Consider the following 27073-nt stretch of genomic DNA (forward strand, 5'->3'; position numbering starts at 1 on the left):
TCGGGCCCTATCGGGCTCCCTGGGGGACTGTCGGGTTTCCTCGGGCCCTCTCGGGCTCCATCGAGCCCTGTCAGGCTCCGTCGGGCTCTTTCGGGTTTGCTCGGGCCCTGTCGGGCTCTGTCGGGCTCTGTCGGGCCCTGTCGGATTTGCTCAGGCCCTGTCGGGTTTGTTCGAGCCCTGTCGGGCTCCATCGGGCCCTGTCGGGTTTGCTCGGGCCCTATCGGGCTCCGTCGGGCCCTGTCGGGTTTCCTTGGGCCCTGTCGGGCTCCATCGAGCCCTGTCAGGCTTCGTCGGGCCCTTTCAGGTTTGCTCGGGCCCTGTCGGGCTCCGTCAGGCCCTGTCGGGTTTGCTCGGGCCCTATCGGGCTCCGTCGGGCCCTGTCGGGTTTCCTTGGGCCCTGTCGGGCTCCATCGAGCCCTGTCAGGCTTTGTCGGGTCCTGTCGGGTTTGCTCAGGCCCTGTCGGGTCTTGTCTGGCCCTGTCGGGTTTGCTCGGGCCCTGTCGGGTTTGCCCACGTCCTGTCGGGCTCCGTCGGGCACTGTCAGTTTCGCTCGGGCCCTGTCGGGTTTGCTCGGGCCCTGTCAGGCTACGTCAGGCTCTGTCGAGTTAGCTCGTGCCCTGTCGGGCTCCGTCGGGCCCTGTCAGGTTTGCTTGGGCCCTGTCGGGATCCGTTGGGCCCTGTCGGGTTTGCTCGGGCCCTGTCAGGCTCCGTCAGGCCCTGTCTGGTTTGCTCGTGCCCTGTCGGGTTTGCCCGGGCCCTGTCAGGTTTGCTTGGGCACTGTCGGGCTCCGTCAAGCCCTGTCGGGTTTCCTTGGGCCCTGTCGGGCTCCATCGAGCCCTGTCAGGCTTTGTCGAACCTTGTCGGGTTTGCTCAGGCCCTCTCGGGTTTGCTCGGGCCCTGTCGGGCTCTGTCGGGCCCTGTCTGGTTTCCTCGGGCCCTGTCGGGCTCCGTTGGGCCCTGTCGGTTTGCTCGGGCCCTGTCGGGCTCCGTCGAACCCTGTCGGGTTTGCTCGGGCCCTGTCAGGCTCCGTCGCGCCCTGTCGGGTTTCCTCAGGCCCTGTCGGGCTCCATCGGACCCTATCAGGCTTTGGCGGGTCCTGTCGGGTTTGCTCAGGCCCTGTCGGGCCTTGTCAGCCCCTGTCGGGTTTGCTCGCGCCCTGTCTGGCTCCGTCGGGCCCTGTCAGGTTCTCTCGGGCCCTGTCAGGTTCTCTCGGGCCCTGTCAGGTTTGCTCGGGCCCTGTCAGGCTCCGTCAGGCCCTATCGGGTTTGCTCGACCCCTGTCGGGCTCCGTCAGGCCCTGTCGGGTTTGCTCGGGACCTGTCGGGTTTGCCCGCGCCCTGTCGGGCTCCGTCGGGCCCTGTCAGATTCGCTCGGGCCCTGTCGGGTTTGCTCGGGCCCTGTCAGGCTCCGTCAGGCCCTGTCGGGTTTGCTCGTGCCCTGTCGGGCTCCGTCGGGCCCTGTCAGGTTTGCTCAGGCTCTGTCGGGTTTGCTCGGGCCCTGTCGGGCTCCTTCGTGCCCTGTCAGGTTTGCTCGGGCCCTGTCGGGTTTGCTCGGGCCCTGTAAGGCTCCGTCGAGCCCTGTCGGGTTTGCTCGGGCCCTGTCAGGCTCCGTCGGGCCCTGTCGGGTTTCCTCGGGCCCTGTCGGGCTCCATCGAGCCCTGTCAGGCTTTGTCGAACCCTGTCGGTTTCGCTCGGGCCCTGTCGGGTTTGCTCGGGCCGTGTCGGGCTCTGTCGGGCCCTGTCCGGTTTCCTCGGGCCCTGTCGGGCTCCCTCGGACCCTGTCGGGTTTGCTCGGGTCCTGTCGGGTTTCCTCGGGCCCTGTCGAGTTTGCTGAAGCCCTGTCAGGCTTCGTCGGACCCTGTCGGGTTTGCTCGGGCCCTGTCCGGCTCCGTCGAATCCTGTCGGGTTTCCTCGGGCCCTGTCGAGTTTGCTGAAGCCCTGTCAGGCTTCGTCGGACCCTGTCGGGTTTGCTCGGGCCCTGTCCGGCTCCGTCGAACCCTGTCGGGTTTGCTCGGGCCCTGTCACGCTCTGTCGCGCCCTGTTGGGTTTCCTCGGGCCCTGTCGGGCTCCATCGAGCCCTGTCAGGTTTGCTCGGGCCCTGTCGGGTTTGCTCGGGCCCTGTCGGGCTCCGTCGGACCCTATCAGGCTTTGGCGGGTCATGTCGGGTCTGCTCAGGCCCTGTCAGGCCTTGTCAGCCCCTGTCGGGTTTGCTCGCGCCCTGTCGGGCTCCGTCGGGCCCTGTCAGGTTCTCTTGGGCCCTGTCAGGTTTGCTCGGGCCCTGTCGGGTTTGCTCGGGCCCTGTCAGGCTCCGTCAGGCCCTGTCGGGTTTGCTCGTGCCCTGTCGGGCTCCGTCGGGCCCTGTCAGGTTTGCTCAGGCCCTGTCGGGTTTCGTTGGGCCTTGTCGGGTTTGCTCGGGCCCTGTCGGGCTCCTTCGTGCCCTGTCAGGTTTGCTCGGGCCCTGTCGGGTTTGCTCGGGCCCTGTAAGGCTCCGTCGAGCCCTGTCGGGTTTGCTCGGGCCCTGTCAGGCTCCGTCGGGCCCTGTCGGGTTTCCTCGGGCCCTGTCGGGCTCCATCGAGCCCTGTCAGGCTTTGTCGAACCCTGTCGGGTTTGCTCGGGCCCTGTCGGGTTTGCTCGGGTCCTGTCGGGCTCTGTCAAGCCCTGTCGGATTTCCTCGGGCCCTCTCGGGTTCTGTCGGGCCCTCTCGGGTTCCGTCGGGCCTTGTCGGGTTTCCTCGGGCCCTGTCGGACTCTATCGAGCACTGTCAGGCTCCGTCGGGCTCTTTCGGGTTTGCTCAGGCCCTGTCGGGCTCCGTCGGGCCCTGTCAGGCTTTGTCAGGTCCTGTCAGGTTTGCTCGGGCCCTGTCGGGCCTTGTCGGGCCCTGTTGGGTTTGCTCGGGCTCTGTCGGGCTCCAGCGTGCCCTGTCGGGTTTGCCCGGGCCCTGTCAGGCTCCATCAGGCCCTGTCGGGTTTGCTCGGGCCGTATCGGGCTCCGTGGGGCCCTGTCGGGTTTCCTCGGGCCCTGTCGGGCTCCATCGAGCCCTGTCAGGCTCCGTCGGGCTCTTTCGGGTTTGCTCAAGCCCTGTTGGGCTCCGCCGGGCCCTGTCAGGCTTTGTCAGGTCGTGTCAGGTTTGCTCGGGCCCTGTCAAGCCTTGTCGGGCCCTGTCGGGTTTGCTCGGGCTCTGTCGGGCTCCAGCGTGCCCTGTCGGGTTTGCTCGGGCCCTGTCGGGCTCCGTCAGGCCCTGTCGGGTTTGCTCGGGCCCTATCGGGCTCCGTGGGGCCCTGTCGGGTTTCCTCGGGCCCTGTCGGGCTCCATCGAGCCGTGTCAGTCTCCGTCGGGCCCTTTCGGGTTTGCTTGGGCCCTGTCGGGCTCCGTCAGGCCCTGTTGAATTTGCTCAGGCCCTGTCGGGTTTGTTCGAGCCCTGTCGGGCTCCATCGGGCCCTGTCGGCTTTGCTCGGGCCCTATCGGGCTCCGTCGAGCCCTGTCGGGTTTGCTCGGGCTCTGTCGGGCTCCGTCGGGCCCTGTCGGGCTTCCTCGAGCCCTGTCGGGCTCCATCAAGCCCTGTCAGGCTTTGTCGAACCCTGTCGGGTTTGCTCGGGCCCTGTCGGGTTTGCTCGGGCCCTGTCTAGATCTGTCGGGCCCTGTCTGGTTTCCTCGGGCCCTGTCGGGCTCCCTCGGACCCTGTCGGGTTTGCTCGGGTCCTGTCAGTTTTGCTCGGGCCCTGTCGGGTTTGCTGAAGCCCTGTCAGGCTTCGTCGGACCCTGTCGGGTTTGCTCGGGCCCTGTCGGGCTCCGTCAGGCCCTGTCGGGTTTGCTCGGGCCCTATCGGGCTCCGTCGGGCCCTGTCGGGTTTCCTTGGGCCCTGTCGGGCTCCATCGAGCCCTGTCAGGCTTTGTCGGGTCCTGTCGGGTTTGCTCAGGCCCTGTCGGGTCTTGTCTGGCCCTGTCGGGTTTGCTCGGGCCCTGTCGGGTTTGCCCACGTCCTGTCGGGCTCCGTCGGGCACTGTCAGTTTCGCTCGGGCCCTGTCGGGTTTGCTCGGGCCCTGTCAGGCTACGTCAGGCTCTGTCGAGTTAGCTCGTGCCCTGTCGGGCTCCGTCGGGCCCTGTCAGGTTTGCTTGGGCCCTGTCGGGATCCGTTGGGCCCTGTCGGGTTTGCTCGGGCCCTGTCAGGCTCCGTCAGGCCCTGTCTGGTTTGCTCGTGCCCTGTCGGGTTTGCCCGGGCCCTGTCAGGTTTGCTTGGGCACTGTCGGGCTCCGTCAAGCCCTGTCGGGTTTCCTTGGGCCCTGTCGGGCTCCATCGAGCCCTGTCAGGCTTTGTCGAACCTTGTCGGGTTTGCTCAGGCCCTCTCGGGTTTGCTCGGGCCCTGTCGGGCTCTGTCGGGCCCTGTCTGGTTTCCTCGGGCCCTGTCGGGCTCCGTTGGGCCCTGTCGGTTTGCTCGGGCCCTGTCGGGCTCCGTCGAACCCTGTCGGGTTTGCTCGGGCCCTGTCAGGCTCCGTCGCGCCCTGTCGGGTTTCCTCAGGCCCTGTCGGGCTCCATCGGACCCTATCAGGCTTTGGCGGGTCCTGTCGGGTTTGCTCAGGCCCTGTCGGGCCTTGTCAGCCCCTGTCGGGTTTGCTCGCGCCCTGTCTGGCTCCGTCGGGCCCTGTCAGGTTCTCTCGGGCCCTTTCAGGTTCTCTCGGGCCCTGTCAGGTTTGCTCGGGCCCTGTCAGGCTCCGTCAGGCCCTATCGGGTTTGCTCGACCCCTGTCGGGCTCCGTCAGGCCCTGTCGGGTTTGCTCGGGACCTGTCGGGTTTGCCCGCGCCCTGTCGGGCTCCGTCGGGCCCTGTCAGATTCGCTCGGGCCCTGTCGGGTTTGCTCGGGCCCTGTCAGGCTCCGTCAGGCCCTGTCGGGTTTGCTCGTGCCCTGTCGGGCTCCGTCGGGCCCTGTCAGGTTTGCTCAGGCTCTGTCGGGTTTGCTCGGGCCCTGTCGGGCTCCTTCGTGCCCTGTCAGGTTTGCTCGGGCCCTGTCGGGTTTGCTCGGGCCCTGTAAGGCTCCGTCGAGCCCTGTCGGGTTTGCTCGGGCCCTGTCAGGCTCCGTCGGGCCCTGTCGGGTTTCCTCGGGCCCTGTCGGGCTCCATCGAGCCCTGTCAGGCTTTGTCGAACCCTGTCGGTTTCGCTCGGGCCCTGTCGGGTTTGCTCGGGCCGTGTCGGGCTCTGTCGGGCCCTGTCCGGTTTCCTCGGGCCCTGTCGGGCTCCCTCGGACCCTGTCGGGTTTGCTCGGGTCCTGTCGGGTTTCCTCGGGCCCTGCCGAGTTTGCTGAAGCCCTGTCAGGCTTCGTCGGACCCTGTCGGGTTTGCTCGGGCCCTGTCCGGCTCCGTCGAATCCTGTCGGGTTTCCTCGGGCCCTGTCGAGTTTGCTGAAGCCCTGTCAGGCTTCGTCGGACCCTGTCGGGTTTGCTCGGGCCCTGTCCGGCTCCGTCGAACCCTGTCGGGTTTGCTCGGGCCCTGTCACGCTCTGTCGCGCCCTGTTGGGTTTCCTCGGGCCCTGTCGGGCTCCATCGAGCCCTGTCAGGTTTGCTCGGGCCCTGTCGGGTTTGCTCGGGCCCTGTCGGGCTCCGTCGGACCCTATCAGGCTTTGGCGGGTCATGTTGGGTCTGCTCAGGCCCTGTCAGGCCTTGTCAGCCCCTGTCGGGTTTGCTCGCGCCCTGTCGGGCTCCGTCGGGCCCTGTCAGGTTCTCTTGGGCCCTGTCAGGTTTGCTCGGGCCCTGTCGGGTTTGCTCGGGCCCTGTCAGGCTCCGTCAGGCCCTGTCGGGTTTGCTCGTGCCCTGTCGGGCTCCGTCGGGCCCTGTCAGGTTTGCTCAGGCCCTGTCGGGTTTCGTTGGGCCTTGTCGGGTTTGCTCGGGCCCTGTCGGGCTCCTTCGTGCCCTGTCAGGTTTGCTCGGGCCCTGTCGGGTTTGCTCGGGCCCTGTAAGGCTCCGTCGAGCCCTGTCGGGTTTGCTCGGGCCCTGTCAGGCTCCGTCGGGCCCTGTCGGGTTTCCTCGGGCCCTGTCGGGCTCCATCGAGCCCTGTCAGGCTTTGTCGAACCCTGTCGGGTTTGCTCGGGCCCTGTCGGGTTTGCTCGGGTCCTGTCGGGCTCTGTCAAGCCCTGTCGGATTTCCTCGGGCCCTCTCGGGTTCTGTCGGGCCCTCTCGGGTTCCGTCGGGCCTTGTCGGGTTTCCTCGGGCCCTGTCGGACTCTATCGAGCACTGTCAGGCTCCGTCGGGCTCTTTCGGGTTTGCTCAGGCCCTGTCGGGCTCCGTCGGGCCCTGTCAGGCTTTGTCAGGTCCTGTCAGGTTTGCTCGGGCCCTGTCGGGCCTTGTCGGGCCCTGTTGGGTTTGCTCGGGCTCTGTCGGGCTCCAGCGTGCCCTGTCGGGTTTGCCCGGGCCCTGTCAGGCTCCATCAGGCCCTGTCGGGTTTGCTCGGGCCGTATCGGGCTCCGTGGGGCCCTGTCGGGTTTCCTCGGGCCCTGTCGGGCTCCATCGAGCCCTGTCAGGCTCCGTCGGGCTCTTTCGGGTTTGCTCAAGCCCTGTTGGGCTCCGCCGGGCCCTGTCAGGCTTTGTCAGGTCGTGTCAGGTTTGCTCGGGCCCTGTCAAGCCTTGTCGGGCCCTGTCGGGTTTGCTCGGGCTCTGTCGGGCTCCAGCGTGCCCTGTCGGGTTTGCTCGGGCCCTGTCGGGCTCCGTCAGGCCCTGTCGGGTTTGCTCGGGCCCTATCGGGCTCCGTGGGGCCCTGTCGGGTTTCCTCGGGCCCTGTCGGGCTCCATCGAGCCGTGTCAGTCTCCGTCGGGCCCTTTCGGGTTTGCTTGGGCCCTGTCGGGCTCCGTCGGGCCCTGTTGAATTTGCTCAGGCCCTGTCGGGTTTGTTCGAGCCCTGTCGGGCTCCATCGGGCCCTGTCGGCTTTGCTCGGGCCCTATCGGGCTCCGTCGAGCCCTGTCGGGTTTGCTCGGGCTCTGTCGGGCTCCGTCGGGCCCTGTCGGGCTTCCTCGAGCCCTGTCGGGCTCCATCAAGCCCTGTCAGGCTTTGTCGAACCCTGTCGGGTTTGCTCGGGCCCTGTCGGGTTTGCTCGGGCCCTGTCGGGATCTGTCGGGCCCTGTCTGGTTTCCTCGGGCCCTGTCGGGCTCCCTCGGACCCTGTCGGGTTTGCTCGGGTCCTGTCAGTTTTGCTCGGGCCCTGTCGGGTTTGCTGAAGCCCTGTCAGGCTTCGTCGGACCCTGTCGGGTTTGCTCGGGCCCTGTCGGGCTCCGTCGAACCCTGTCGGGTTTGCTCGGGCCCTGTCAGGCTCCGTCAGGCCCTGTCGGGTTTCCTCGGGCCCTGTCGGGCTCCATCGAGCCCTTTCAGGCTTTGTCGAACCCTGTCGGGTTTGCTCGGGCCCTGTCGGGTTTGCTCGGGCCCTGTCGGGCTCTGTCGGGCCCTGTCCGGTTTCCTCGGGCCCTGTCGGGCTCCCTCGGACCCTGTCGGGTTTGCTCGGGTCCTGTCGGGTTTCCTCGGGCCCTGTCGGGTTTGCTGAAGCCCTGTCAGGCTTCGTCGGACCCTGTCGGGTTTGCTCGGGCCCTGTCGGGCTCCCTCGAACCCTGTCGGGTTTGCTCGGGCCCTGTCAGGCTCTGTCGCGCCCTGTCGGGTTTCCTCGGGCCCTGTCGGGCTCCATCGAGCCCTGTCAGGTTTGCTCGGGCCCTGTCGGGTTTGCTCGCGCCCTGTCGGGCTCCGTCGGGCCTTGTCAGGTTCTCTTGGGCCCTGTCAGGTTTGCTCGGGCCCTGTCAGGCTCCGTCAGGCCCTATCGGGTTTGCTCGAGCCATGTCGGGCTCCGTCAGGCCCTGTCAGGTTTGCTCGGGCCCTGTCGGGCCTTGTCAGGCCCTGTCGGGTTTGCTCGGGACCTGTCGGGTTTGCCCGCGTCCTGTCGGGCTCCGTCGGGCCCTGTCAGATTCGCTCGGGCCCTGTCGGGTTTGCTCGGGCCCTGTCAGGCTCCGTCAGGCCCTGTCGGGTTTGCTCGTGCCCTGTCGGGCTCCGTCGGGCCCTGTCAGGTTTGCTCAGGCCCTGTCGGGTTTCGTTGGGCCTTGTCGGGTTTGCTCGGGCCCTGTCGGGCTCCTTCGTGCCCTGTCAGGTTTGCTCGGGCACTGTCGGGTTTGCTCGGGCCCTGTAAGGCTCCGTCGAGCCCTGTCGGGTTTGCTCGGGCCCTGTCGGGCTCCATCGGGCCCTGTCGGGTTTGCTCGGGCCCTATCGGGCTCCGTCGGGCCCTGTCGGGTTTCCTCGGGCCCTGTCGGGCTCCATCGAGCCCTGTCAGGCTTCGTCGGGCCCTTTCAGGTTTGCTCGGGCCCTGTCGGGCTCCGTCAGGCCCTGTCGGGTTTGCTCGGGCCCTATCGGGCTCCGTCGGGCCCTGTCGGGTTTCCTTGGGCCCTGTCGGGCTCCATCGAGCCCTGTCAGGCTTTGTCGGGTCCTGTCGGGTTTGCTCAGGCCCTGTCGGGTCTTGTCTGGCCCTGTCGGGTTTGCTCGGGCCCTGTCGGGTTTGCCCACGTCCTGTCGGGCTCCGTCGGGCACTGTCAGTTTCGCTCGGGCCCTGTCGGGTTTGCTCGGGCCCTGTCAGGCTACGTCAGGCTCTGTCGAGTTAGCTCGTGCCCTGTCGGGCTCCGTCGGGCCCTGTCAGGTTTGCTTGGGCCCTGTCGGGATCCGTTGGGCCCTGTCGGGTTTGCTCGGGCCCTGTCAGGCTCCGTCAGGCCCTGTCTGGTTTGCTCGTGCCCTGTCGGGCTCCGTCGGGCCCTGTCAGGTTTGCTTGGGCACTGTCGGGCTCCGTCAGGCCCTGTCGGGTTTCCTTGGGCCCTGTCGGACTCTATCGAGCACTGTCAGGCTCCGTCGGGCTCTTTCGGGTTTGCTCAGGCCCTGTCGGGCTCCGTCGGGCCCTGTCAGGCTTTGTCAGGTCCTGTCAGGTTTGCTCGGGCCCTGTCGGGCCTTGTCGGGCCCTGTTGGGTTTGCTCGGGCTCTGTCGGGCTCCAGCGTGCCCTGTCGGGTTTGCCCGGGCCCTGTCAGGCTCCATCAGGCCCTGTCGGGTTTGCTCGGGCCGTATCGGGCTCCGTGGGGCCCTGTCGGGTTTCCTCGGGCCCTGTCGGGCTCCATCGAGCCCTGTCAGGCTCCGTCGGGCTCTTTCGGGTTTGCTCAAGCCCTGTTGGGCTCCGCCGGGCCCTGTCAGGCTTTGTCAGGTCGTGTCAGGTTTGCTCGGGCCCTGTCAAGCCTTGTCGGGCCCTGTCGGGTTTGCTCGGGCTCTGTCGGGCTCCAGCGTGCCCTGTCGGGTTTGCTCGGGCCCTGTCGGGCTCCGTCAGGCCCTGTCGGGTTTGCTCGGGCCCTATCGGGCTCCGTGGGGCCCTGTCGGGTTTCCTCGGGCCCTGTCGGGCTCCATCGAGCCGTGTCAGTCTCCGTCGGGCCCTTTCGGGTTTGCTTGGGCCCTGTCGGGCTCCGTCGGGCCCTGTTGAATTTGCTCAGGCCCTGTCGGGTTTGTTCGAGCCCTGTCGGGCTCCATCGGGCCCTGTCGGCTTTGCTCGGGCCCTATCGGGCTCCGTCGAGCCCTGTCGGGTTTGCTCGGGCTCTGTCAGGCTCCGTCGGGCCCTGTCGGGCTTCCTCGGGCCCTGTCGGGCTCCATCAAGCCCTGTCAGGCTTTGTCGAACCCTGTTGGGTTTGCTCGGGCCCTGTCGGGTTTGCTCGGGCCCTGTCGGGATCTGTCGGGCCCTGTCTGGTTTCCTCGGGCCCTGTCGGGCTCCCTCGGACCCTGTCGGGTTTGCTCGGGTCCTGTCGGTTTTGCTCGGGCCCTGTCGGGTTTGCTGAAGCCCTGTCAGGCTTCGTCGGACCCTGTCGGGTTTGCTCGGGCCCTGTCGGGCTCCGTCGAACCCTGTCGGGTTTGCTCGGGCCCTGTCAGGCTCCGTCAGGCCCTGTCGGGTTTCCTCGGGCCCTGTCGGGCTCCATCGAGCCCTGTCAGGCTTTGTCGAACCCTGTCGGGTTTGCTCGGGCCCTGTCGGGTTTGCTCGGGCCCTGTCGGGCTCTGTCGGGCCCTGTCCGGTTTCCTCGGGCCCTGTCGGGCTCCCTCGGACCCTGTCGGGTTTGCTCGGGTCCTGTCGGGTTTCCTCGGGCCCTGTCGGGTTTGCTGAAGCCCTGTCAGGCTTCGTCGGACCCTGTCGGGTTTGCTCGGGCCCTGTCGGGCTCCCTCGAACCCTGTCGGGTTTGCTCGGGCCCTGTCAGGCTCTGTCGCGCCCTGTCGGGTTTCCTCGGGCCCTGTCGGGCTCCATCGAGCCCTGTCAGGTTTGCTCGGGCCCTGTCGGGTTTGCTCGCGCCCTGTCGGGCTCCGTCGGGCCTTGTCAGGTTCTCTTGGGACCTGTCAGGTTTGCTCGGGCCCTGTCAGGCTCCGTCAGGCCCTATCGGGTTTGCTCGAGCCATGTCGGGCTCCATCAGGCCCTGTCAGGTTTGCTCGGGCCCTGTCGGGCCTTGTCAGGCCCTGTCGGGTTTGCTCGGGACCTGTCGGGTTTGCCCGCGTCCTGTCGGGCTCCGTCGGGCCCTGTCAGATTCGCTCGGGCCCTGTCGGGTTTGCTCGGGCCCTGTCAGGCTCCGTCAGGCCCTGTCGGGTTTGCTCGTGCCCTGTCGGGCTCCGTCGGGCCCTGTCAGGTTTGCTCAGGCCCTGTCGGGTTTCGTTGGGCCTTGTCGGGTTTGCTCGGGCCCTGTCGGGCTCCTTCGTGCCCTGTCAGGTTTGCTCGGGCACTGTCGGGTTTGCTCGGGCCCTGTAAGGCTCCGTCGAGCCCTGTCGGGTTTGCTCGGGCCCTGTCAGGCTCCGTCAGGCCCTGTCGGATTTGCTAGTGCCCTGTCGGGCTCTGTTGGGCCCTGTCAGGTTTGCTCAGGCCCTGTCGGGCTCCTTCGTGCCCTGTCAGGTTTGCTCGGGCCCTGTCGGGCTCCGTCGGGCCCTGTCAGGTTTGCTTGGGCACTGTCGGGCTCCGTCAGGCCCTGTCGGGTTTCCTTGGGCCCTGTCGGGCTCCATCGAGCCCTGTCAGGCTTTGTCGAACCCTGTCGGGTTTGCTCAGGCCCTCTCGGGTTTGCTCGGGCCCTGTCGGGCTCTGTCGGGCCCTGTCTGGTTTCCTCGGGCCCTGTCGGGCTCCGTTGGGCCCTGTCGGTTTGCTCGGGCCCTGTCGGGCTCCGTCGAACCCTGTCGGGTTTGCTCGGGCCCTGTCAGGCTCCGTCGCGCCCTGTCGGGTTTCCTCAGGCCCTGTCGGGCTCCATCGGACCCTATCAGGCTTTGGCGGGTCCTGTCGGGTTTGCTCAGGCCCTGTCGGGCCTTGTCAGCCCCTGTCGGGTGTGCTCGCGCCCTGTCGGGCTCCGTCGGGCCCTGTCAGGTTCTCTCGGGCCCTTTCAGGTTTACTCGGGCGCTGCCAGGCTCCGTCAGGCCCTATCGGGTTTGCTGGAGCCCTGTCGGGCTCCGTCAGGCCCTGTCTGGTTTGCTCGGGCCCTGTCAGGCCTTGTCAGGCTTTGTCCGGTTTGCTCGGGACCTGTCGGGTTTGCCCGCATCCTGTCGGGCTCCGTCGGGCCCTGTCAGATTCGCTCGGGCCCTGTCGGGTTTGCTCGGGCTCTGTCGGGCTCCGTCGGGCCCTGTCAGGTTTGCTCAGGCCCTGTCGGGATCCGTTGGGCCTTGTCGGGTTTGCTCGGGCCCTGTCGGGCTCCTTCGTGCCCTGTCAGGTTTGCTCGGGCCCTGTCGGGTTTGCTCGGGCCCTGCAAGGCTCTGTCGAGCCCTGTCGGGTTTGCTCGGGCCCTGTCAGGCTCCGTCGGGCCCTGTCGGGTTTCCTCGGGCCCTGTCGGTCTCCATCGAGCCCTGTCAGGCTTTGTCGAACCCTGTCGGGTTTGCTCGGGCCCTGTCGGGTTTGCTCGGGCCCTGTCAGGCTCCGTCGCGCCCTGTCGGGTTTCCTCAGGCCCTGTCGGGCTCCATCGGACCCTATCAGGCTTTGGCGGGTCCTGTCGGGTTTGCTCAGGCCCTGTCGGGCCTTGTCAGCCCCTGTCGGGTGTGCTCGCGCCCTGTCGGGCTCCGTCGGGCCCTGTCAGGTTCTCTCGGGCCCTTTCAGGTTTACTCGGGCCCTGCCAGGCTCCGTCAGGCCCTATCGGGTTTGCTGGAGCCCTGTCGGGCTCCGTCAGGCCCTGTCTGGTTTGCTCGGGCCCTGTCAGGCCTTGTCAGGCTTTGTCCGGTTTGCTCGGGACCTGTCGGGTTTGCCCGCATCCTGTCGGGCTCCGTCGGGCCCTGTCAGATTCGCTCGGGCCCTGTCGGGTTTGCTCGGGCTCTGTCGGGCTCCGTCGGGCCCTGTCAGGTTTGCTCAGGCCCTGTCGGGATCCGTTGGGCCTTGTCGGGTTTGCTCGGGCCCTGTCGGGCTCCTTCGTGCCCTGTCAGGTTTGCTCGGGCCCTGTCGGGTTTGCTCGGGCCCTGCAAGGCTCTGTCGAGCCCTGTCGGGTTTGCTCGGGCCCTGTCAGGCTCCGTCGGGCCCTGTCGGGTTTCCTCGGGCCCTGTCGGTCTCCATCGAGCCCTGTCAGGCTTTGTCGAACCCTGTCGGGTTTGCTCGGGCCCTGTCGGGTTTGCTCGGGTCCTGTCGGGCTCTGTCGGGCCCTTTCGGGTTTGCTCGGGCCCTGTCAGGCTCCATCGGGCCCTGTCGGGTTTCCTCAGGCCCTGTCGGGCTCCATCGAGCCCTGTCAGGCTCCGTCGGGCTCTTTCGGGTTTGCTCAAGCCCTGTCGGGCTCCGTCGGGCCCTGTCAGGCTTTGTCAGGTCCTGTCAGGTTTGCTCGGGCCCTGTCGGGCCTTGTCGGGCCCTGTCGGGTTTGCTCGGGCTCTGTCGGGCTCCATCGTGCCCTGTCGGGTTTGCTCGGGCCCTGTCGGGCTCCGTCAGGCCCTGTCGGGTTTGCTCGGGCCCTATCGGGCTCCCTGGGGGACTGTCGGGTTTCCTCGGGCCCTGTCGGGCTCCATCGAGCCCTGTCAGGCTCCGTCGGGCTCTTTCGGGTTTGCTCGGGCCCTGTCGGGCTCTGTCGGGCTCTGTCGGGCCCTGTCGGATTTGCTCAGGCCCTGTCGGGTTTGTTCGAGCCCTGTCGGGCTCCATCGGGCCCTGTCGGGTTTGCTCGGGCCCTATCGGGCTCCGTCAGGCCCTGTCGGGTTTCCTCGGGCCCTGTCGGGCTCCATCGAGCCCTGTCAGGCTTCGTCGGGCCCTTTCAGGTTTGCTCGGGCCCTGTCGGGCTCCGTCAGGCCCTGTCGGGTTTGCTCGGGCCCTATCGGGCTCCGTCGGGCCCTGTCAGGTTCTCTTGGGCCCTGTCAGGTTTGCTCGGGCCCTGTCAGGCTCCGTCAGGCCCTATCGGGTTTGCTCGAGCCATGTCGGGCTCCGTCAGGCCCTGTCAGGTTTGCTCGGGCCCTGTCGGGCCTTGTCAGGCCCTGTCAGGTTTGCTCGGGACCTGTCGGGTTTGCCCGCGTCCTGTCGGGCTCCGTCAGGCCCTGTCAGATTCACTCGGGCCCTGTCGGGTTTGCTCGGGCCCTGTCAGGCTCCGTCAGGCCCTGTCTGGTTTGCTCGTGCCCTGTCGGGCTCCGTCGGGCCCTGTCAGGTTTGCTTGGGCACTGTCGGGCTCCGTCAGGCCCTGTCGGGTTTCCTTGGGCCCTGTCGGACTCTATCGAGCACTGTCAGGCTCCGTCGGGCTCTTTCGGGTTTGCTCAGGCCCTGTCGGGCTCCGTCGGGCCCTGTCAGGCTTTGTCAGGTCCTGTCAGGTTTGCTCGGGCCCTGTCGGGCCTTGTCGGGCCCTGTTGGGTTTGCTCGGGCTCTGTCGGGCTCCAGCGTGCCCTGTCGGGTTTGCCCGGGCCCTGTCAGGCTCCATCAGGCCCTGTCGGGTTTGCTCGGGCCGTATCGGGCTCCGTGGGGCCCTGTCGGGTTTCCTCGGGCCCTGTCGGGCTCCATCGAGCCCTGTCAGGCTCCGTCGGGCTCTTTCGGGTTTGCTCAAGCCCTGTTGGGCTCCGCCGGGCCCTGTCAGGCTTTGTCAGGTCGTGTCAGGTTTGCTCGGGCCCTGTCAAGCCTTGTCGGGCCCTGTCGGGTTTGCTCGGGCTCTGTCGGGCTCCAGCGTGCCCTGTCGGGTTTGCTCGGGCCCTGTCGGGCTCCGTCAGGCCCTGTCGGGTTTGCTCGGGCCCTATCGGGCTCCGTGGGGCCCTGTCGGGTTTCCTCGGGCCCTGTCGGGCTCCATCGAGCCGTGTCAGTCTCCGTCGGGCCCTTTCGGGTTTGCTTGGGCCCTGTCGGGCTCCGTCGGGCCCTGTTGAATTTGCTCAGGCCCTGTCGGGTTTGTTCGAGCCCTGTCGGGCTCCATCGGGCCCTGTCGGCTTTGCTCGGGCCCTATCGGGCTCCGTCGAGCCCTGTCGGGTTTGCTCGGGCTCTGTCAGGCTCCGTCGGGCCCTGTCGGGCTTCCTCGGGCCCTGTCGGGCTCCATCAAGCCCTGTCAGGCTTTGTCGAACCCTGTTGGGTTTGCTCGGGCCCTGTCGGGTTTGCTCGGGCCCTGTCGGGATCTGTCGGGCCCTGTCTGGTTTCCTCGGGCCCTGTCGGGCTCCCTCGGACCCTGTCGGGTTTGCTCGGGTCCTGTCGGTTTTGCTCGGGCCCTGTCGGGTTTGCTGAAGCCCTGTCAGGCTTCGTCGGACCCTGTCGGGTTTGCTCGGGCCCTGTCGGGCTCCGTCGAACCCTGTCGGGTTTGCTCGGGCCCTGTCAGGCTCCGTCAGGCCCTGTCGGGTTTCCTCGGGCCCTGTCGGGCTCCATCGAGCCCTGTCAGGCTTTGTCGAACCCTGTCGGGTTTGCTCGGGCCCTGTCGGGTTTGCTCGGGCCCTGTCGGGCTCTGTCGGGCCCTGTCCGGTTTCCTCGGGCCCTGTCGGGCTCCCTCGGACCCTGTCGGGTTTGCTCGGGTCCTGTCGGGTTTCCTCGGGCCCTGTCGGGTTTGCTGAAGCCCTGTCAGGCTTCGTCGGACCCTGTCGGGTTTGCTCGGGCCCTGTCGGGCTCCCTCGAACCCTGTCGGGTTTGCTCGGGCCCTGTCAGGCTCTGTCGCGCCCTGTCGGGTTTCCTCGGGCCCTGTCGGGCTCCATCGAGCCCTGTCAGGTTTGCTCGGGCCCTGTCGGGTTTGCTCGCGCCCTGTCGGGCTCCGTCGGGCCTTGTCAGGTTCTCTTGGGACCTGTCAGGTTTGCTCGGGCCCTGTCAGGCTCCGTCAGGCCCTATCGGGTTTGCTCGAGCCATGTCGGGCTCCATCAGGCCCTGTCAGGTTTGCTCGGGCCCTGTCGGGCCTTGTCAGGCCCTGTCGGGTTTGCTCGGGACCTGTCGGGTTTGCCCGCGTCCTGTCGGGCTCCGTCGGGCCCTGTCAGATTCGCTCGGGCCCTGTCGGGTTTGCTCGGGCCCTGTCAGGCTCCGTCAGGCCCTGTCGGGTTTGCTCGTGCCCTGTCGGGCTCCGTCGGGCCCTGTCAGGTTTGCTCAGGCCCTGTCGGGTTTCGTTGGGCCTTGTCGGGTTTGCTCGGGCCCTGTCGGGCTCCTTCGTGCCCTGTCAGGTTTGCTCGGGCACTGTCGGGTTTGCTCGGGCCCTGTAAGGCTCCGTCGAGCCCTGTCGGGTTTGCTCGGGCCCTGTCAGGCTCCGTCAGGCCCTGTCGGATTTGCTAGTGCCCTGTCGGGCTCTGTTGGGCCCTGTCAGGTTTGCTCAGGCCCTGTCGGGCTCCTTCGTGCCCTGTCAGGTTTGCTCGGGCCCTGTCGGGCTCCGTCGGGCCCTGTCAGGTTTGCTTGGGCACTGTCGGGCTCCGTCAGGCCCTGTCGGGTTTCCTTGGGCCCTGTCGGGCTCCATCGAGCCCTGTCAGGCTTTGTCGAACCCTGTCGGGTTTGCTCAGGCCCTCTCGGGTTTGCTCGGGCCCTGTCGGGCTCTGTCGGGCCCTGTCTGGTTTCCTCGGGCCCTGTCGGGCTCCGTTGGGCCCTGTCGGTTTGCTCGGGCCCTGTCGGGCTCCGTCGAACCCTGTCGGGTTTGCTCGGGCCCTGTCAGGCTCCGTCGCGCCCTGTCGGGTTTCCTCAGGCCCTGTCGGGCTCCATCGGACCCTATCAGGCTTTGGCGGGTCCTGTCGGGTTTGCTCAGGCCCTGTCGGGCCTTGTCAGCCCCTGTCGGGTGTGCTCGCGCCCTGTCGGGCTCCGTCGGGCCCTGTCAGGTTCTCTCGGGCCCTTTCAGGTTTACTCGGGCCCTGCCAGGCTCCGTCAGGCCCTATCGGGTTTGCTGGAGCCCTGTCGGGCTCCGTCAGGCCCTGTCTGGTTTGCTCGGGCCCTGTCAGGCCTTGTCAGGCTTTGTCCGGTTTGCTCGGGACCTGTCGGGTTTGCCCGCATCCTGTCGGGCTCCGTCGGGCCCTGTCAGATTCGCTCGGGCCCTGTCGGGTTTGCTCGGGCTCTGTCGGGCTCCGTCGGGCCCTGTCAGGTTTGCTCAGGCCCTGTCGGGATCCGTTGGGCCTTGTCGGGTTTGCTCGGGCCCTGTCGGGCTCCTTCGTGCCCTGTCAGGTTTGCTCGGGCCCTGTCGGGTTTGCTCGGGCCCTGCAAGGCTCTGTCGAGCCCTGTCGGGTTTGCTCGGGCCCTGTCAGGCTCCGTCGGGCCCTGTCGGGTTTCCTCGGGCCCTGTCGGTCTCCATCGAGCCCTGTCAGGCTTTGTCGAACCCTGTCGGGTTTGCTCGGGCCCTGTCGGGTTTGCTCGGGCCCTGTCAGGCTCCGTCGCGCCCTGTCGGGTTTCCTCAGGCCCTGTCGGGCTCCATCGGACCCTATCAGGCTTTGGCGGGTCCTGTCGGGTTTGCTCAGGCCCTGTCGGGCCTTGTCAGCCCCTGTCGGGTGTGCTCGCGCCCTGTCGGGCTCCGTCGGGCCCTGTCAGGTTCTCTCGGGCCCTTTCAGGTTTACTCGGGCCCTGCCAGGCTCCGTCAGGCCCTATCGGGTTTGCTGGAGCCCTGTCGGGCTCCGTCAGGCCCTGTCTGGTTTGCTCGGGCCCTGTCAGGCCTTGTCAGGCTTTGTCCGGTTTGCTCGGGACCTGTCGGGTTTGCCCGCATCCTGTCGGGCTCCGTCGGGCCCTGTCAGATTCGCTCGGGCCCTGTCGGGTTTGCTCGGGCTCTGTCGGGCTCCGTCGGGCCCTGTCAGGTTTGCTCAGGCCCTGTCGGGATCCGTTGGGCCTTGTCGGGTTTGCTCGGGCCCTGTCGGGCTCCTTCGTGCCCTGTCAGGTTTGCTCGGGCCCTGTCGGGTTTGCTCGGGCCCTGCAAGGCTCTGTCGAGCCCTGTCGGGTTTGCTCGGGCCCTGTCAGGCTCCGTCGGGCCCTGTCGGGTTTCCTCGGGCCCTGTCGGTCTCCATCGAGCCCTGTCAGGCTTTGTCGAACCCTGTCGGGTTTGCTCGGGCCCTGTCGGGTTTGCTCGGGTCCTGTCGGGCTCTGTCGGGCCCTTTCGGGTTTGCTCGGGCCCTGTCAGGCTCCATCGGGCCCTGTCGGGTTTCCTCAGGCCCTGTCGGGCTCCATCGAGCCCTGTCAGGCTCCGTCGGGCTCTTTCGGGTTTGCTCAAGCCCTGTCGGGCTCCGTCGGGCCCTGTCAGGCTTTGTCAGGTCCTGTCAGGTTTGCTCGGGCCCTGTCGGGCCTTGTCGGGCCCTGTCGGGTTTGCTCGGGCTCTGTCGGGCTCCATCGTGCCCTGTCGGGTTTGCTCGGGCCCTGTCGGGCTCCGTCAGGCCCTGTCGGGTTTGCTCGGGCCCTATCGGGCTCCCTGGGGGACTGTCGGGTTTCCTCGGGCCCTGTCGGGCTCCATCGAGCCCTGTCAGGCTCCGTCGGGCTCTTTCGGGTTTGCTCGGGCCCTGTCGGGCTCTGTCGGGCTCTGTCGGGCCCTGTCGGATTTGCTCAGGCCCTGTCGGGTTTGTTCGAGCCCTGTCGGGCTCCATCGGGCCCTGTCGGGTTTGCTCGGGCCCTATCGGGCTCCGTCAGGCCCTGTCGGGTTTCCTCGGGCCCTGTCGGGCTCCATCGAGCCCTGTCAGGCTTCGTCGGGCCCTTTCAGGTTTGCTCGGGCCCTGTCGGGCTCCGTCAGGCCCTGTCGGGTTTGCTCGGGCCCTATCGGGCTCCGTCGGGCCCTGTCAGGTTCTCTTGGGCCCTGTCAGGTTTGCTCGGGCCCTGTCAGGCTCCGTCAGGCCCTATCGGGTTTGCTCGAGCCATGTCGGGCTCCGTCAGGCCCTGTCAGGTTTGCTCGGGCCCTGTCGGGCCTTGTCAGGCCCTGTCAGGTTTGCTCGGGACCTGTCGGGTTTGCCCGCGTCCTGTCGGGCTCCGTCAGGCCCTGTCAGATTCACTCGGGCCCTGTCGGGTTTGCTCGGGCCCTGTCAGGCTCCGTCAGGCCCTGTCGGGTTTGCTCGTGCCCTGTCGGGCTCCGTCGGGCCCTGTCAGGTTTGCTCAGGCCCTGTCGGGTTTCGTTGGGCCTTGTCGGGTTTGCTCGGGCCCTGTCGGGCTCCTTCGTGCCCTGTCAGGTTTGCTCGGGCCCTGTCGGGTTTGCTCGGGCCCTGTAAGGCTCCGTCGAGCCCTGTCGGGTTTGCTCGGGCCCTGTCAGGCTCCGTCAGGCCCTGTCTGGTTTGCTCGTGCCCTGTCGGGCTCCATCGGGCCCTGTCAGGTTTGCTTGGGCACTGTCGGGCTCCGTCAGGCCCTGTCGGGTTTCCTTGGGCCCTGTCGGGCTCCATCGAGCCCTGTCAGGCTTTGTCGAACCCTGTCGGGTTTGCTCAGGCCCTCTCGGGTTTGCTCGGGCCCTGTCGGGCTCTGTCGGGCCCTGTCTGGTTTCCTCGGGCCCTGTCGGGCTCCGTTGGGCCCTGTCGGTTTGCTCGGGCCCTGTCGGGCTCCGTCGAACCCTGTCGGGTTTGCTCGGGCCCTGTCAGGCTCCGTCGCGCCCTGTCGGGTTTCCTCAGGCCCTGTCGGGCTCCATCGGACCCTATCAGGCTTTGGCGGGTCCTGTCGGGTTTGCTCAGGCCCTGTCGGGCCTTGTCAGCCCCTGTCGGGTGTGCTCGCGCCCTGTCGGGCTCCGTCGGGCCCTGTCAGGTTCTCTCGGGCCCTTTCAGGTTTACTCGGGCCCTGCCAGGCTCCGTCAGGCCCTATCGGGTTTGCTGGAGCCCTGTCGGGCTCCGTCAGGCCCTGTCTGGTTTGCTCGGGCCCTGTCAGGCCTTGTCAGGCTTTGTCCGGTTTGCTCGGGACCTGTCGGGTTTGCCCGCATCCTGTCGGGCTCCGTCGGGCCCTGTCAGATTCGCTCGGGCCCTGTCGGGTTTGCTCGGGCTCTGTCGGGCTCCGTCGGGCCCTGTCAGGTTTGCTCAGGCCCTGTCGGGATCCGTTGGGCCTTGTCGGGTTTGCTCGGGCCCTGTCGGGCTCCTTCGTGCCCTGTCAGGTTTGCTCGGGCCCTGTCGGGTTTGCTCGGGCCCTGCAAGGCTCTGTCGAGCCCTGTCGGGTTTGCTCGGGCCCTGTCAGGCTCCGTCGGGCCCTGTTGGGTTTCCTCGGGCCCTGTCGGTCTCCATCGAGCCCTGTCAGGCTTTGTCGAACCCTGTCGGGTTTGCTCGGGCCCTGTCGGGTTTGCTCGGGTCCTGTCGGGCTCTGTCGGGCCCTTTCGGGTTTGCTCGGGCCCTGTCAGGCTCCATCGGGCCCTGTCGGGTTTCCTCAGGCCCTGTCGGGCTCCATCGAGCCCTGTCAGGCTCCGTCGGGCTCTTTCGGGTTTGCTCAAGCCCTGTCGGGCTCCGTCGGGCCCTGTCAGGCTTTGTCAGGTCCTGTCAGGTTTGCTCGGGCCCTGTCGGGCCTTGTCGGGCCCTGTCGGGTTTGCTCGGGCTCTGTCGGGCTCCATCGTGCCCTGTCGGGTTTGCTCGGGCCCTGTCGGGCTCCGTCAGGCCCTGTCGGGTTTGCTCGGGCCCTATCGGGCTCCCTGGGGGACTGTCGGGTTTCCTCGGGCCCTGTCGGGCTCCATCGAGCCCTGTCAGGCTCCGTCGGGCTCTTTCGGGTTTGCTCGGGCCCTGTCGGGCTCTGTCGGGCTCTGTCGGGCCCTGTCGGATTTGCTCAGGCCCTGTCGGGTTTGTTCGAGCCCTGTCGGGCTCCATCGGGCCCTGTCGGGTTTGCTCGGGCCCTATCGGGCTCCGTCGGGCCCTGTCGGGTTTCCTCGGGCCCTGTCGGGCTCCATCGAGCCCTGTCAGGCTTCGTCGGGCCCTTTCAGGTTTGCTCGGGCCCTGTCGGGCTCCGTCAGGCCCTGTCGGGTTTGCTCGGGCCCTATCGGGCTCCGACGGGCCCTGTCGGGTTTCCTTGGGCCCTGTCGGGCTCCATCGAGCCCTGTCAGGCTTTGTCGGGTCCTGTCGGGTTTGCTCAGGCCCTGTCGGGTCTTGTCTGGCCCTGTCGGGTTTGCTCGGGCCCTGTCGGGTTTGCCCACGTCCTGTCGGGCTCCGTCGGGCACTGTCAGTTTCGCTCGGGCCCTGTCGGGTTTGCTCGGGCCCTGTCAGGCTACGTCAGGCTCTGTCGAGTTAGCTCGTGCCCTGTCGGGCTCCGTCGGGCCCTGTCAGGTTTGCTTGGGCCCTGTCGGGATCCGTTGGGCCCTGTCGGGTTTGCTCGGGCCCTGTCAGGCTCCGTCAGGCCCTGTCTGGTTTGCTCGTGCCCTGTCGGGCTCCGTCGGGCCCTGTCAGGTTTGCTTGGGCACTGTCGGGCTCCGTCAGGCCCTGTCGGGTTTCCTTGGGCCCTGTCGGGCTCCATCGAGCCCTGTCAGGCTTTGTCGAACCCTGTCGGGTTTGCTCAGGCCCTCTCGGGTTTGCTCGGGCCCTGTCGGGCTCTGTCGGGCCCTGTCTGGTTTCCTCGGGCCCTGTCGGGCTCCGTTGGGCCCTGTCGGTTTGCTCGGGCCCTGTCGGGCTCCGTCGAACCCTGTCGGGTTTGCTCGGGCCCTGTCAGGCTCCGTCGCGCCCTGTCGGGTTTCCTCAGGCCCTGTCGGGCTCCATCGGACCCTATCAGGCTTTGGCGGGTCCTGTCGGGTTTGCTCAGGCCCTGTCGGGCCTTGTCAGCCCCTGTCGGGTTTGCTCGCGCCCTGTCGGGCTCCGTCGGGCCCTGTCAGGTTCTCTCGGGCCCTGTCAGGTTTGCTCGGGCCCTGTCAGGCTCCGTCAGGCCCTATCGGGTTTGCTCGACCCCTGTCGGGCTCCGTCAGGCCCTGTCAGGTTTGCTCGGGCCCTGTCGGGCCTTGTCAGGCCCTGTCGGGTTTGCTCGGGACCTGTCGGGTTTGCCCGCGTCCTGTCGGGCTCCGTCGGGCCCTGTCAGATTCGCTCGGGCCCTGTCGGGTTTGCTCGGGCCCTGTCAGGCTCCGTCAGGCCCTGTTGGGTTTGCTCGTGCCCTGTCGGGCTCCGTCGGGCCCTGTCAGGTTTGCTCAGGCTCTGTCGGGTTTGCTCGGGCCCTGTCGGGCTCCTTCGTGCCCTGTCAGGTTTGCTCGGGCCCTGTCGGGTTTGCTCGGGCCCTGTAAGGCTCCGTCGAGCCCTGTCGGGTTTGCTCGGGCCCTGTCAGGCTCCGTCGGGCCCTGTCGGGTTTCCTCGGGCCCTGTCGGGCTCCATCGAGCCCTGTCAGGCTTTGTCGAACCCTGTCGGGTTTGCTCGGGCCCTGTCGGGTTTGCTCGGGCCGTGTCGGGCTCTGTCGGGCCCTGTCCGGTTTCCTCGGGCCCTGTCGGGCTCCTTCGTGCCCTGTCAGGTTTGCTCGGGCCCTGTCGGGTTTGCTCGGGCCCTGTAAGGCTCCGTCGAGCCCTGTCGGGTTTGCTCGGGCCCTGTCAGGCTCCGTCAGGCCCTGTCTGGTTTGCTCGTGCCCTGTCGGGCTCCATCGGGCCCTGTCAGGTTTGCTTGGGCACTGTCGGGCTCCGTCAGGCCCTGTCGGGTTTCCTTGGGCCCTGTCGGGCTCCATCGAGCCCTGTCAGGCTTTGTCGAACCCTGTCGGGTTTGCTCAGGCCCTCTCGGGTTTGCTCGGGCCCTGTCGGGCTCTGTCGGGCCCTGTCTGGTTTCCTCGGGCCCTGTCGGGCTCCGTTGGGCCCTGTCGGTTTGCTCGGGCCCTGTCGGGCTCCGTCGAACCCTGTCGGGTTTGCTCGGGCCCTGTCAGGCTCCGTCGCGCCCTGTCGGGTTTCCTCAGGCCCTGTCGGGCTCCATCGGACCCTATCAGGCTTTGGCGGGTCCTGTCGGGTTTGCTCAGGCCCTGTCGGGCCTTGTCAGCCCCTGTCGGGTGTGCTCGCGCCCTGTCGGGCTCCGTCGGGCCCTGTCAGGTTCTCTCGGGCCCTTTCAGGTTTACTCGGGCCCTGCCAGGCTCCGTCAGGCCCTATCGGGTTTGCTGGAGCCCTGTCGGGCTCCGTCAGGCCCTGTCTGGTTTGCTCGGGCCCTGTCAGGCCTTGTCAGGCTTTGTCCGGTTTGCTCGGGACCTGTCGGGTTTGCCCGCATCCTGTCGGGCTCCGTCGGGCCCTGTCAGATTCGCTCGGGCCCTGTCGGGTTTGCTCGGGCTCTGTCGGGCTCCGTCGGGCCCTGTCAGGTTTGCTCAGGCCCTGTCGGGATCCGTTGGGCCTTGTCGGGTTTGCTCGGGCCCTGTCGGGCTCCTTCGTGCCCTGTCAGGTTTGCTCGGGCCCTGTCGGGTTTGCTCGGGCCCTGCAAGGCTCTGTCGAGCCCTGTCGGGTTTGCTCGGGCCCTGTCAGGCTCCGTCGGGCCCTGTCGGGTTTCCTCGGGCCCTGTCGGTCTCCATCGAGCCCTGTCAGGCTTTGTCGAACCCTGTCGGGTTTGCTCGGGCCCTGTCGGGTTTGCTCGGGTCCTGTCGGGCTCTGTCGGGCCCTTTCGGGTTTGCTCGGGCCCTGTCAGGCTCCATCGGGCCCTGTCGGGTTTCCTCAGGCCCTGTCGGGCTCCATCGAGCCCTGTCAGGCTCCGTCGGGCTCTTTCGGGTTTGCTCAAGCCCTGTCGGGCTCCGTCGGGCCCTGTCAGGCTTTGTCAGGTCCTGTCAGGTTTGCTCGGGCCCTGTCGGGCCTTGTCGGGCCCTGTCGGGTTTGCTCGGGCTCTGTCGGGCTCCATCGTGCCCTGTCGGGTTTGCTCGGGCCCTGTCGGGCTCCGTCAGGCCCTGTCGGGTTTGCTCGGGCCCTATCGGGCTCCCTGGGGGACTGTCGGGTTTCCTCGGGCCCTGTCGGGCTCCATCGAGCCCTGTCAGGCTCCGTCGGGCTCTTTCGGGTTTGCTCGGGCCCTGTCGGGCTCTGTCGGGCTCTGTCGGGCCCTGTCGGATTTGCTCAGGCCCTGTCGGGTTTGTTCGAGCCCTGTCGGGCTCCATCGGGCCCTGTCGGGTTTGCTCGGGCCCTATCGGGCTCCGTCAGGCCCTGTCGGGTTTCCTCGGGCCCTGTCGGGCTCCATCGAGCCCTGTCAGGCTTCGTCGGGCCCTTTCAGGTTTGCTCGGGCCCTGTCGGGCTCCGTCAGGCCCTGTCGGGTTTGCTCGGGCCCTATCGGGCTCCGTCGGGCCCTGTCAGGTTCTCTTGGGCCCTGTCAGGTTTGCTCGGGCCCTGTCAGGCTCCGTCAGGCCCTATCGGGTTTGCTCGAGCCATGTCGGGCTCCGTCAGGCCCTGTCAGGTTTGCTCGGGCCCTGTCGGGCCTTGTCAGGCCCTGTCAGGTTTGCTCGGGACCTGTCGGGTTTGCCCGCGTCCTGTCGGGCTCCGTCAGGCCCTGTCAGATTCACTCGGGCCCTGTCGGGTTTGCTCGGGCCCTGTCAGGCTCCGTCAGGCCCTGTCGGGTTTGCTCGTGCCCTGTCGGGCTCCGTCGGGCCCTGTCAGGTTTGCTCAGGCCCTGTCGGGTTTCGTTGGGCCTTGTCGGGTTTGCTCGGGCCCTGTCGGGCTCCTTCGTGCCCTGTCAGGTTTGCTCGGGCCCTGTCGGGTTTGCTCGGGCCCTGTAAGGCTCCGTCGAGCCCTGTCGGGTTTGCTCGGGCCCTGTCAGGCTCCGTCAGGCCCTGTCTGGTTTGCTCGTGCCCTGTCGGGCTCCGTCGGGCCCTGTCAGGTTTGCTTGGGCACTGTCGGGCTCCGTCAGGCCCTGTCGGGTTTCCTTGGGCCCTGTCGGGCTCCATCGAGCCCTGTCAGGCTTTGTCGAACCCTGTCGGGTTTGCTCAGGCCCTCTCGGGTTTGCTCGGGCCCTGTCGGGCTCTGTCGGGCCCTGTCTGGTTTCCTCGGGCCCTGTCGGGCTCCGTTGGGCCCTGTCGGTTTGCTCGGGCCCTGTCGGGCTCCGTCGAACCCTGTCGGGTTTGCTCGGGCCCTGTCAGGCTCCGTCGCGCCCTGTCGGGTTTCCTCAGGCCCTGTCGGGCTCCATCGGACCCTATCAGGCTTTGGCGGGTCCTGTCGGGTTTGCTCAGGCCCTGTCGGGCCTTGTCAGCCCCTGTCGGGTGTGCTCGCGCCCTGTCGGGCTCCGTCGGGCCCTGTCAGGTTCTCTCGGGCCCTTTCAGGTTTACTCGGGCCCTGCCAGGCTCCGTCAGGCCCTATCGGGTTTGCTGGAGCCCTGTCGGGCTCCGTCAGGCACTGTCTGGTTTGCTCGGGCCCTGTCAGGCCTTGTCAGGCTTTGTCCGGTTTGCTCGGGACCTGTCGGGTTTGCCCGCATCCTGTCGGGCTCTGTCGGGCCCTGTCAGATTCGCTCGGGCCCTGTCGGGTTTGCTCGGGCTCTGTCGGGCTTTGTCGGGCCCTGTCAGGTTTGCTCAGGCCCTGTCGGGATCCGTTGGGCCTTGTCGGGTTTGCTCGGGCCCTGTCGGGCTCCTTCGTGCCCTGTCAGGTTTGCTCGGGCCCTGTCGGGTTTGCTCGGGCCCTGCAAGGCTCTGTCGAGCCCTGTCGGGTTTGCTCGGGCCCTGTCAGGCTCCGTCGGGCCCTGTCGGGTTTCCTCGGGCCCTGTCGGTCTCCATCGAGCCCTGTCAGGCTTTGTCGAACCCTGTCGGGTTTGCTCGGGCCCTGTCGGGTTTGCTCGGGTCCTGTCGGGCTCTGTCGGGCCCTTTCGGGTTTGCTCGGGCCCTGTCAGGCTCCATCGGGCCCTGTCGGGTTTCCTCAGGCCCTGTCGGGCTCCATCGAGCCCTGTCAGGCTCCGTCGGGCTCTTTCGGGTTTGCTCAAGCCCTGTCGGGCTCCGTCGGGCCCTGTCAGGCTTTGTCAGGTCCTGTCAGGTTTGCTCGGGCCCTGTCGGGCCTTGTCGGGCCCTGTCGGGTTTGCTCGGGCTCTGTCGGGCTCCATCGTGCCCTGTCGGGTTTGCTCGGGCCCTGTCGGGCTCCGTCAGGCCCTGTCGGGTTTGCTCGGGCCCTATCGGGCTCCCTGGGGGACTGTCGGGTTTCCTCGGGCCCTGTCGGGCTCCATCGAGCCCTGTCAGGCTCCGTCGGGCTCTTTCGGGTTTGCTCGGGCCCTGTCGGGCTCTGTCGGGCTCTGTCGGGCCCTGTCGGATTTGCTCAGGCCCTGTCGGGTTTGTTCGAGCCCTGTCGGGCTCCATCGGGCCCTGTCGGGTTTGCTCGGGCCCTATCGGGCTCCGTCAGGCCCTGTCGGGTTTCCTCGGGCCCTGTCGGGCTCCATCGAGCCCTGTCAGGCTTCGTCGGGCCCTTTCAGGTTTGCTCGGGCCCTGTCGGGCTCCGTCAGGCCCTGTCGGGTTTGCTCGGGCCCTATCGGGCTCCGTCGGGCCCTGTCAGGTTCTCTTGGGCCCTGTCAGGTTTGCTCGGGCCCTGTCAGGCTCCGTCAGGCCCTATAGGGTTTGCTCGAGCCATGTCGGGCTCCGTCAGGCCCTGTCAGGTTTGCTCGGGCCCTGTCGGGCCTTGTCAGGCCCTGTCAGGTTTGCTCGGGACCTGTCGGGTTTGCCCGCGTCCTGTCGGGCTCCGTCAGGCCCTGTCAGATTCACTCGGGCCCTGTCGGGTTTGCTCGGGCCCTGTCAGGCTCCGTCAGGCCCTGTCGGGTTTGCTCGTGCCCTGTCGGGCTCCGTCGGGCCCTGTCAGGTTTGCTCAGGCCCTGTCGGGTTTCGTTGGGCCTTGTCGGGTTTGCTCGGGCCCTGTCGGGCTCCTTCGTGCCCTGTCAGGTTTGCTCGGGCCCTGTCGGGTTTGCTCGGGCCCTGTAAGGCTCCGTCGAGCCCTGTCGGGTTTGCTCGGGCCCTGTCAGGCTCCGTCAGGCCCTGTCTGGTTTGCTCGTGCCCTGTCGGGCTCCGTCGGGCCCTGTCAGGTTTGCTTGGGCACTGTCGGGCTCCGTCAGGCCCTGTCGGGTTTCCTTGGGCCCTGTCGGGCTCCATCGAGCCCTGTCAGGCTTTGTCGAACCCTGTCGGGTTTGCTCAGGCCCTCTCGGGTTTGCTCGGGCCCTGTCGGGCTCTGTCGGGCCCTGTCTGGTTTCCTCGGGCCCTGTCGGGCTCCGTTGGGCCCTGTCGGTTTGCTCGGGCCCTGTCGGGCTCCGTCGAACCCTGTCGGGTTTGCTCGGGCCCTGTCAGGCTCCGTCGCGCCCTGTCGGGTTTCCTCAGGCCCTGTCGGGCTCCATCGGACCCTATCAGGCTTTGGCGGGTCCTGTCGGGTTTGCTCAGGCCCTGTCGGGCCTTGTCAGCCCCTGTCGGGTGTGCTCGCGCCCTGTCGGGCTCCGTCGGGCCCTGTCAGGTTCTCTCGGGCCCTTTCAGGTTTACTCGGGCCCTGCCAGGCTCCGTCAGGCCCTATCGGGTTTGCTGGAGCCCTGTCGGGCTCCGTCAGGCCCTGTCTGGTTTGCTCGGGCCCTGTCAGGCCTTGTCAGGCTTTGTCCGGTTTGCTCGGGACCTGTCGGGTTTGCCCGCATCCTGTCGGGCTCCGTCGGGCCCTGTCAGATTCGCTCGGGCCCTGTCGGGTTTGCTCGGGCTCTGTCGGGCTCCGTCGGGCCCTGTCAGGTTTGCTCAGGCCCTGTCGGGATCCGTTGGGCCTTGTCGGGTTTGCTCGGGCCCTGTCGGGCTCCTTCGTGCCCTGTCAGGTTTGCTCGGGCCCTGTCGGGTTTGCTCGGGCCCTGCAAGGCTCTGTCGAGCCCTGTCGGGTTTGCTCGGGCCCTGTCAGGCTCCGTCGGGCCCTGTCGGGTTTCCTCGGGCCCTGTCGGTCTCCATC

This window comes from Patagioenas fasciata, unplaced genomic scaffold (genome assembly GCF_037038585.1).
Source record: "Patagioenas fasciata isolate bPatFas1 unplaced genomic scaffold, bPatFas1.hap1 Unplaced_5, whole genome shotgun sequence".
In the NCBI taxonomy this organism is placed as follows: domain Eukaryota; kingdom Metazoa; phylum Chordata; class Aves; order Columbiformes; family Columbidae; genus Patagioenas; species Patagioenas fasciata.